General features: G+C 45.4%; 1 protein-coding gene across 2 annotated transcripts in view; it reads right to left on the bottom strand.

Moving 5' to 3' along the window:
* EVC2 (EvC ciliary complex subunit 2) overlaps positions 1-11,533 on the bottom strand; it is a 167,990-nt gene that overhangs the window by 126,240 nt on the left and 30,217 nt on the right. The gene's annotated exons all lie outside the window — the stretch shown is intronic.

Here is an 11,533-nt window from a genome sequence, read left to right as displayed (position 1 = left end):
GTTTATTGATCATCTCTACGGAGGACCAGGGATCCTAAGTGATCGGGAGCACTTTTGGGCACTCTGGCTGAAAAATGGGCCACCAGAATGTGGGTGTGGTCTTGGGTGTAGCCAAATTTACTTTAACTTAAAGGAGAACTGTAGTGAGAGTTTTATGGAGGCTGCCATATTGATTTACTTTTAAGCAATACCAGTTGCCTGGCTATCCTGCTGAGCTATTTGCCCGCAGAAGTGTGAATCACACCAGAAACAAGCATGCAGCTAATCTTGTCAGATCTGACAAAAATGCCAGAAACACCTGATCTGCTGCATGCTTGTTCAAGGTCTATGACTAAAAGTATTAGAGGCAGAGGATCCGCAGGTTAGCCAAGCAACTGGTATTGCTTAAAAGGAAATACACATTGCAGCCTCCATATACCTCTCACTACAGTTCTCCTTTAACAGCAGTCTAAGTTAACATGACCAGCAAAATGTTGGATGAAGCGCCCCTCTCCACTAATGAAAAATAAATAAGGGAGCATATGACATAAATAAGCAGTGTCACTTAAACATAACTAGTACGGATGATCACAGACATGAAAATTCTTCCGAGTCGATGCAAATGTATGCAAAGTGTTATGCAAATATATGCAGCTTGAAAATGGACCAATCAATTTAAACTTGGGTTTAAATTGATTGGTCCATTTTCAAATTGCATACCTTTGCATAGTTTTGGAAGAATTTGCATCTCATTGATCATCCCTAATAATTAGGCAGCATTAGGACTGGGTCACACTGCACAAGCTTTTTCTAAGTGCTTGAGATTTTATGAGCTCTTGCTAACGTAATGCTATATATGTGTGTTCTCATTTTAAAGATTAGATTTTATAAAAATCCCCCATAGCATTGTATTAGGAAGAGCTTTTGAAAGCGCTAAAAAAAAGCTTTTGCAGTGTGAACCAGCCCTTACTTGGCTTCTGTGCTGGCTGGTCTGGCTTTCTGCTGGGCGGGCTGCCCTGCTGCCAGGTTGTCTGGCAGTCCCCCCATAGCATTCCCTGACCTTCTAGTAGACCCCCTCCCATCATGCTTCCACGGACCTCTTATTGAGGCACCACAACACCCAGCATGCCCCTATACAATAACCACAGCTCCTTCAATGCCCCCATAAAGGCACCACAACTCCCAGCATGGCACCACAGCACCCAGCATACCCCCCATTGATGCATCACAGCTCCCAGCATAAACGCCATTGAGGCACCACAGCTCCCAGCATGCCTTATATAGAGGCTCCACAGCTCTGACTGTGCCTGTGGGACATCCGGAGCACCCCAGAATAGATCAGTGGCACTGATGTTTGGGGCAAGCATTTCCCCTGCGGAGGACTAGCGATCACTAGCATTAATCACTTTACAACCGCCTAGCGCTGATTGGCGGCCGCACGGTGGCTCCCCCAGGACTACGTAACGCTGAAGCCCTGGGGATGGAGATTGCGCGCATCCCAGCTTTAGCTCAGCTCCGTAAACAACGTGCTGGCCCTCGATCGTGGCTAGCCAGCTGGCAATCAGCACTGTGATCTATGCACAGCACTGTAAGGGGGCAGCTTTGTCACAAAGCTGTCCCTTCGAGTGGCCCACAATGTGATCCCCTCTCATAGGCTGATGCCTATGAGAGGTGATCACCAATTGGATCGCGGAGGGGGGAAAATTTAAATAATAAAACAATATATAAATGTAATTTAAAAAATGTCTTTATAAATGAGCAGCAGCAATCAGAGGGAAGGGGGGGGGGGGGGGGGGGGGAGAGGGTTGAATTCCTTTGTGTGCTAAGTTGTATGGCTCTGCAGCGAGCTTTTAAAGCTGCAGAGCACTGAATTGTGAAAAATAGCCTGGTCACTAAGGGGGTGTAAGCCTGTGGTCCTTAGGATTAACAAGGAGCAGTAGGGCCCACCCAACAACTAAGGTTAACCTCTTCCACAACGCTAACCCTTTCCTGACTAACGCTGACCCCTTCCTGATGCCAAACCTAACAACTACCTCCTCGCATTCACGTATACAAGATTTTGCATGTGCTTCACCCCTCCTCTCAAAACGCCCTTCCACAGCACATCTGTCACTCTCCAACCTTTGATCTCTTTAAACGTTCCCTCAAAGCTCACTTTTTCTGACAAGCATACACTCTACCTTAGGCCATTCCCACTTTGAACTAAGGCAAAGCTACACTCCTAATAGATATCCAAAAGACACACTGCCTCTAGGATTGCATATTGTATATATAACCCCATCTCTAGTTCCTCCCCCTTCCCTAATACTTTAGATTGTAAGCTTGCAAGGGCAGGGTTCTCTCACCCTTTTGAGTCTTGGAATGTGCTATACATTTTATTCATCATGTTACTTTTGCCACTGTAATTACCAATTCTGGATTTTGTACCAATCCTGTATTTTGTACATTGGGGTATACCATTATCTGTATTATTATATACCCCATATTTGGTTCTTACTTTGCACAGCACCACTGAATATGTTGGTGCTTTATAATTCAGTAATAATAACTAAATCTAACCTTATGCAATCTCCTATTTCTAACCCTCCAATACATTAATACTCATTCATCCTTCATTATTTACATCTCTTGACAACCAGTGATTAGCCCATGTATCAGCAACCCACTGTCCCATAAGTTACAATCAGCTACTAAAATAACCATGTTCAGGAATGAGACTCCATTGCAGCACACCAGCCAACCATTTAGCTGCTCTGCTACTGCTGCTCTGTGCTACTTAGCTACTACAAAACACTCCATGTGATGATAGCACTTCCCAAGCATTGAATTTATTTTAGAGTCTGACAGCTTACACTGTACCTGCTAGCATGTGTACGCAGTCTACAAGCTTACACTGTACCTGCTAGCATGTGTACGCAGTCTAACAGCTTACACTGTACCTGCTAGCATGTGTACGCAGTCTAACAGCTTACATTGTACCTGCTAGCATGTGTACGCAGCTTAACAGCTTACACTGTACCTGCTAGCATGTGTACGCAGTCTACAGGCTTACACTGTACCTGCTAGCATGTGTACACAGTCTAACAGCTTACACTGTACCTGTTAGCATGTGTACGCAGTCTACCAGCTTACGCTGTACCTGCTAGCATGTGTACGTAGCCTAACAGCTTACACTGTACCTGCTAGCATGTGTACGCAGTCTACAGGCTTACACTGTACCTGCTAGCATGTGTACACAGTCTAACAGCTTACACTGTACCTGTTAGCATGTGTACGCAGCCTAACAGCTTACACTGTACCTGCTAGCATGTGTACGCAGTCTACAGGCTTACACTGTACCTGCTAGCATGTGTACACAGTCTAACAGCTTACACTGTACCTGTTAGCATGTGTACGCAGTCTACCAGCTTACACTGTACCTGCTAGCATGTGTACGCAACCTAACAGCTTGCACTGTACCTGCTAGCATGTGTACGCAGTCTACAAGCTTACACTGTACCTGCTAGCATGTGTACGCAGCCTAACAGCTTACATTGTACCTGCTAGCATGTGTACGCAGTCTACAAGCTTACACTGTACCTGCTAGCATGTGTACGCAGTCTAACAGCTTACACTGTACCTGTTAGCATGTGTACGCAGTCTAATAGCTTACACTGTAGTACTTCTAGCATGTGTACGCAGTCTACAAGTTTACACTGTACCTGCTAGCATGTGTACGCAGTCTACAAGCTTACACTGTACCTGCTAGCATGTGTACGCAGTCTAACAGCTTACACTGTACCTGCTAACCTGTGTACGCAGTCTACCAGCTTACACTGTACCTGCTAGCCTGTGTACGCAGCCTAAAAGCTTACACTGTACCTGCTAGCCTGTGTACGCAGCCTAACAGCTTACACTGTACCTGCTAGCATGTGTACGCAGTCTAACAGCTTACACTGTACCTGCTAGCATGTGTACGCAGTCTACCAGCTTACACGGTACCTGCTAGCATGTGTACGCAGTCTACAAGCTTACACTGTACCTGCTAGCATGTGTACGCAGTCTAACAGCTTACACTGTACCTGTTAGCATGTGTACGCAGTCTAATAGCTTACACTGTAGTACTTCTAGCATGTGTACGCAGTCTACAAGTTTACACTGTACCTGCTAGCATGTGTACGCAGTCTACAAGCTTACACTGTACCTGCTAGCATGTGTACGCAGACTAACAGCTTACACTGTACCTGCTAGCATGTGTACGCAGCCTAACAGCTTACACTGTACCTAACATGTGTACGAAGCCTGACAGCTTACACCGTACCTGCTAACATGTGTATGAAGCCTGAGAGCTTACACTGTACCTGCTAGCATGTATATAAAGCCTGACAGCTTGCACTGTACCTGCTAGCATGTGTACGCAGTCTACCAGCTTACACTGTACCTGCTAGCATGTGTACGCAGTCTACAAGCTTACACTGTACCTGCTAGCATGTGTACGCAGCCTAACAGCTTACATTGTACCTGCTAGCATGTGTACGCAGTCTACAAGCTTACACTGTACCTGCTAGCATGTGTACGCAGTCTAACAGCTTACACTGTACCTGTTAGCATGTGTACGCAGTCTAACAGCTTACACTGTACCTGCTAGCATGTGTACGCAGTCTACAAGCTTACACTGTACCTGCTAGCATGTGTACGCAGCCTAACAGCTTACATTGTACCTGCTAGCATGTAGACAGCTTACTGTACCTGCTAGCATGTGTACGCAGCCTAACAGCTTACACTGTACCTGCTAGCATGTGTACTGTACACAGTCTAACCACTTACACTGTACCTGCTAGCATGTGTACGCAGCCTAACAGCGTACACTGCACCTGCAAGCATGTGTACGCAGCCTAACAGCTTACACTGTACCTAGCATGTGTACGAAGCCTGACAGCTTACACCGTACCTCCTAGCATGTGTATGAAGCCTGACAGCTTACACTGTACCTGCTACTGCGTGTACGCAGCCTGACAGCTTATTGTACCTGCTAGCATGTGTACGCAGCCTAACAGCTTACACTGTACCTGCTAGCATGTGTACACAGCCTAACAGCTTACACTGTACCTAGCATGTGTACGAAGCCTGACAGCTTATACTGTACCTGCTAGCATGTGTATGAAGCCTGACAGCTTGCACTGTACCTGCTACTGCGTGTACGAATCCTGACAGCTTACTGTACCTGCTAGCATGTGTACGCAGCCTAACAGCTTACACTGTACCTGCTAGCATGTGTACTGTACACAGTCTAACCACTTACACTGTACCTGCTAGCATGTGTACACAGCCTAACAGCTTACAGTGCACCTGCAAGCATGTGTACGCAGCCTAACAGCTTACACTGTACCTAGCATGTGTACGAAGCCTGACAGCTTACACTGTACCTGCTAGCATGTGTACGCAGTCTACCAGCTTACTATGTACCTACTAGCATCTGTACGCAGCCTAACAGCTTACACTGTACCTGCTAGCATGTATATAAAGCCTGACAGCTTGCACTGTACCTGCTACTGCGTGTACGAAGCCTGACAGCTTACACTGTACCTACTAGCATGTATATAAAGCCTGACAGCTTGCATTGTACCTGCTAGCATGTGTACGCAGTCTACCAGCTTACTATGTACCTGCTAGCATGTGTACGCAGCCTAACAGCTTACACTGTACCTGCTAGCATGTGTACTGTACACAGTCTAACCGCTTACACTGTACCTGCTAGCATGTGTACGCAGCCTAACAGCTTACACTGCACCTGCAAGCATGTATACGAAGCCTGACTGCTTGCATTGTACCTGCTAGCATCTGTACGCAGCCTAACAGCTTACACTGTACCAGCTAGCATGTGTACGCAGTCTACCAGTTTACTATGTACCTACTAGCATGTGTACGCAGCCTAATAGCTTACACTGTACCTGCTAGCATGTGTACGCAGCCTAACAGCTTACACTGTCCCCGCTAGCATGTGTACGCAGCCTAACAGCTTACACTGTACCTGCTGGCATGTGAACGCAGCCTAACAGCTTACACTGTACCTTCTAGCTTGTGTACACAGCCAAACAGCTTACACTATATCTGCCGAGGTTGGGTTTATTGCATCTCTAAAATGCTGTAAAATAACTAATGTAAGTACACTGCATTATTGATCAGGGAGTTATTTCAAAATTAAACACACTTAAGTATGAGCACATGAACACTTTATGCTTCCCCAGTACAGTATAAATGCCTTTGAAAAGTCTGGAGAGAGTGTTCTCTGAACATTTCTGTATGCTTTGGCTGCACCGGCTCACTCGCTAGAGACTGCATAGAAGATGGATGACAAGAAGACTGTGATCTGATTTCAAATTGAAGGCCCTGAATAAAGTGAAATTACTGCATGTGACTATTAAACTGCATTTAAAGGCTCAGATATGGAACCACAGGAGTCGGGTAAGTGTCAATATAAATATTCACATTGTAAGAACAGCTCTATATAACTACCCAAGGAGGAGCGTGGCAGAAAATTAGTTATTGATCTTCACTGTCGAGAACACAAATTATTCTGTTTGAGAAGAACTTGCATTATTTTACCCAAGATAAAAGTGAAAAGCATGGATGCAGGTCATTCTAAATGAGGTTTTTTTCCACCCCTGAACTTAACCGAAAGTGGAAGCTTGGGCCGAGGAACCCTTAAAAAAAAAAAATTAAATCTCAGGGAACCCCTGTATAAAAATGATGCCGAGAAACATCGCCATTTTGATTGCAAACTTAAAACGGGTACTTATCCGTTAGCCGGGCGCATCCGGCAGGTGGCGCTAATTACTATTCCCCCTCCAGGCTGACATGGATAGTAGGGAAAGATGTAACTCTGGTGGAGTTTTGTCGCTTTGGCAGGATAAGTACCTTAAAACGTTTACTAATTAGCATTTTATCACCACTAATGTCATGTATTATGTACAAACAATGTTGCACAAATATATTGCACCAATCTAATACCTGTCAGGATCTCTCCTGCAGCATGTTCTGTCGGTTGCAGTGGAATTGCAACCGAGCAGTTCTGAAGTATCTGCTTGCATTCGGTTGCGCATTCGCAATAAGTCTCATTGCCATTTGCAATCACTCTGCAGTTCAGAGCAGCTCAGAATGCTGTGATGACTCCTCCTATTGCTTGCTGCAGTTGAACTGCAGCCAGATAGCCCTGGATTTCCTACATGCATGTTGTTGCATAATATTGCATGTATTTGTTATGAGAATACTTCAGCTAGCAGCTTGTGATCAAGCTGGCTCAGGATTGAGTAATTACCATTCAGCTGTGTGGGAATTTGCATGTTTGCATCCATTGGCTGATGTCGACATAAAAGTCTGCCTCCCATTTCAGACTCTGCCCGACCTGAGTTGTTGCTGGGTCATTCATGTGAATTGTATATTGCATTGTTTAATCTGGTTTCTTGATTGGACGTTTGCTGTATCCGCCGGGATACAGTGAAGTCCTTCTGATCCTGATAGCTTGGATTCTGCCAGCACCACGTTGGTGACTGGTAGTATTTTTTCTTGCCTTGTTCCTGCGGACGTAACTAATGTAGCGGTTGCCATTAGTTACGCTCCTACCTGTTAGTCTTGTGTATGTCAGTGTGAATGTTTGCTGTCCCTGGGGCAGCGACTAGATTGGCAAAGCATTCCGTCTGTCTGTCTGTTGTTTGTCTTGTTAATTGTTATTACTTTAGCTAGTTTCTTGATAAATATATATGCAGATCTGCGAAATATATTTATCCGTTAGTTGAGCCGTTTGTTATTTTTCTGAATTAATGTGTATGACCTTAGCCTATTACCAACTCTGATTCCGCCTAGTCCATTGTACCGCAGCCCGATCTATCGTGTATGACCCAAGCTTGTTACCTACTACGTCTGTTGTGTATTGTATCACATAGCATCTAGCGTGATAGGCGTCCCAGAGCTGCTGTTGCTCTGGGCAATCTTGCTTCCTTGTTCATTACTCCTGTGTCCATTTGTGTAGCCTCTTCCATTACCCAGCTACATAGTCTTGAGCACACACGCTGACTCATAAAGTATACCCCCCAAGCATTACACTACCATAGCAAATGTAGTAATCATGTCACATAATAAATACATGAATCACGTTAATATTGTGGCAATCACCCCACATACAAATTGCATCAATTTACTTCCATAGCAAATGCAGTAATCATCTCAAATAATAAATGCATTAATCACCCCTGTATAAAATGTGGCAAACACCCCCCATACAAATTGCACCAATCTACTACCATAGAACACACATGAAATTTGGTAATTACCCCATATATGCAGTAGTAGGCATATATGCAGTGCATTCATCACACATAAGTAATCAATGGTGTCATTGATACTACCCAGTATAGGTAACTAGGCATAGGTGTTCCCAGTATAGCTAGGCAGGAATAGGGCCCCCAGTATAAGTAACTGGGCATAGGTGTTCCCAGTATAGCTAGGCAGGAATAGCGGCCTCCAGTATAGGTAACTGGGCATAGGTGTACCCAGTATAGCTAGGCAGGAATAGGGCCCCCAGTATAAGTAACAGGGCATAGGTGTTCCCAGTATAGCTAGGCAGGAATAGGGGCCCCCAGTATAGGTAACTAGGCATAGGTGTTCCCAGTATAGCTAGGCAGGAATAGGGGCCCCCAGTATAGGTAACTAGGCATAGGTGTTCCCAGTATAGCTAGGCAGGAATAGCGGCCTCCAGTATAGGTAACTGGGCATAGGTGTTCCCAGTATAGCTAGGCAGGAATAGGGGCCCCCAGTATAGGTAACTAGGCATAGGTGTTCCCAGTATAGCTAGGCAGGAATAGGGGCCCCCAGTATAGGTAACTAGGCATAGGTGTTCCCAGTATAGCTAGGCAGGAATAGGGGCCCCCAGTATAGGTAACTAGGCATAGGTGTTCCCAGTATAGCTAGGCAGGAATAGGGGCCCCCTGTAGAGGTAACTAGGCATAGCTGTTCCCAGTATAGCTAGGCAGGAATAGGGGCCCCCAGTATACGTAACTAGGCATAGGTGTTCCCAGTATAGCTGCCAGGAATAGGGAAACCCAGTATAAGTAACTGGGCATAGGTGTTCCCAGTATAGCTAGACAGGAATAGGGGAACCCAGTATAAGTAACTGGGCATAGGTGTTCCCAGTATAGCTAGGCAGGAATAGGGGCCCCCAGTATAGGTATAGCCAGGTATAGGTAAATCCAGTAAAGTTGCCCTCAGTCTCTGTGTGGAAAGCTATCACCCCATCTACATCCTGACACGCTCCCCCGCCGGCAAGAACACAAAAAACATACTCACCACCAGTTGTGTTAGCTGGCAGCTTCATCCTCGCGTCAATCCGACGCTCGCGCACTCACGCAACAGTGAAGGGCGCAAAATCCGCCCAATGAGAGAGCAGACTCTGCTCTCTCATTGGGCGGTTTTCGCGCCCTTCAATGCTTAGCAGAGTGATGCGCCACAGATTGAATCAAGACGATGGTCGCATCGGAGGACTAGTGGGACTATTTTGAGGGATTCTCACGGAACCCCGGTTGAAGAATGCTGGGTTAGAGGAAAAATTATGTTGAGAAACTGTAAACCATGTGCATAGCTCCCAACTGCCACTTTTTTAAAGGGACAGTCCCTCTTTGGGGAACAAATACCTCTGTTCCTCTTTCTCCCTCATTTCTCCCTCTCTCAGGGCTGATTTGCAGATCTATGTAAATATATGTCTTTTTCTACATATACTCTGACATAATATTCAATAAAAATTGCTTTCCTACTTTTTATTACCCATACAGTTATTATATTTGCTTTTGTGCACAAGTAGTATTGCCTGTTTACAAACGACAAGGTTCCAAAGTACAGTTTATCTGCTCTGAAAGCTGCCATTGCATTTTATTCATAGATTTTATTATCTAAATACGACAGCTATCTAGTGATAATTTCTCATCTGTCTCTGTTTGTGAGCTCAGTACAATTCCGTTTCAGCATAGGAATGTAAACAAAAGATAATGTTACCACCTCTTCTGATGCGGATCATAAGCTGAAGGAGCTTTCCATTGCAGAACATAGTGCTGTTTTTAACTGTTTGAATGCTGTCTTAATAATCTGTTGGTGTTCAAGCTTTTTTCTTTTTTTTTTTTTTAAAGAGAACCTGTAGTGAAAAAAGTGTCTGCTATGTTTGTCTTTTTGTTTTGTAGAAAGGGATTAGGTGAATCTAGAGGAGAACAAAAGAAGCTCATGTGCAGATCTGAGATTGCAGTTGGTTTGGTATCTCGAAACTAGTGAGGAGAGAGATTGTGGAGAGCTTTTTAGGTTAGAGTTAAACGTTTTAAATGGATCCTCTGGTTAATCGGCAGCCAATGAAGAGCTTGACAAAGAAGAGCAGCAGAGGAAGAGCAGTTTTCTCCCCAGATTTTTTTTTGCCAGTCCGGGTGGCATGAAAAAATAGGCAGGTGGGATGCAACCAGGGAATGCAGGGCGGGCACAACTCGACTTGCAGCATAGGAGGAGGATAATCAGGCAAGCTGATGACAGCCGGGTGCTCGCCAAAAAAGATCCTGAGGAGAACACTGAAGAGTGAGGAGAAAGATGAGTGAATTGAGCAGCCGAGTTCTGTACAGATTGTAGCAGGGCCAGTTGGTTAGCTGGTAGTCCAAAAACAAATATAATACAATAGTCTAAACAAGAGTCTAAAAGAGAGAGAGGAGTCAAATATTACCTCTAAACATAGTGCTTTGGGAACTGAAGTTATGGGGGTTTATTGTTATATCGGGCAGAATGGTGGACAGAGACAGTGGAGAAATGATTAGTTCTGTTTACTCATATTAAGTTTTAAGAAGCAAGAAGTCATGAAAGAGGATGTAGCAGACAAGCAGCCAGGAACATGTGTGAGGAGGGAGATAAGGTGAACCTAAGCTGAAAAAAAAAAAGACTAACTTACCTGGGTCTTCTACCAGACCCTCGCAGCCACCCTGTGTCTGCACCATTAATGACCGATCCTCCAGTTACCAGCAGCGCCCTTCTATTGTTTGGAATGCGTGGATCTGGTCCGCGAGCCTCCTGATTGCTCATCCGCAACACAGAAACATTTCTTCTACGCTCCTGGCGATGGAAGTGTGATCGAGGACATGCGCGGCCACGGCTGTGCATGTGCTGTGACCCATTGAATTGCCAGTCGGCCAGCTGGAAGAGGGTCGCTGTGGGGGACTGGAGAAATAGGACGGCTGCAGGGGGCTAGTAGAAGCCACAGGTAAGTTAAACTTAATTTTTTTACTTCAGTTTAGGTTTTCCTTAAAAGAATTATCAGGCAAAAATAATGGAAATCCGATTTACTCACCTGGGGTTTTCTCCAGCCCCTGCAGCGGTCTGTCCCACGCTGACAGCTCTGCTTGCAGGCGCTGGCATGGGTCCCAGCACGGTGCAGAGGACGACCTCGAAGTCATCCTTACAGCACCTGCGTGAAGCGCCACTGTTAATCAAGCCCACGTTGTCCACGGCGCACAGCGCAGGCACAGAACTACTTCCGTGTGGGGGACCTTGAGCTGGC

The sequence above is a fragment of the Hyperolius riggenbachi genome, chromosome 1, assembly GCF_040937935.1.
Source record: "Hyperolius riggenbachi isolate aHypRig1 chromosome 1, aHypRig1.pri, whole genome shotgun sequence".
NCBI classification, from domain to species: Eukaryota; Metazoa; Chordata; class Amphibia; order Anura; family Hyperoliidae; genus Hyperolius; species Hyperolius riggenbachi.
Note: the sequence above shows the minus strand (reverse complement) of the source record. Positions and strands in the feature narration are given on the sequence as shown.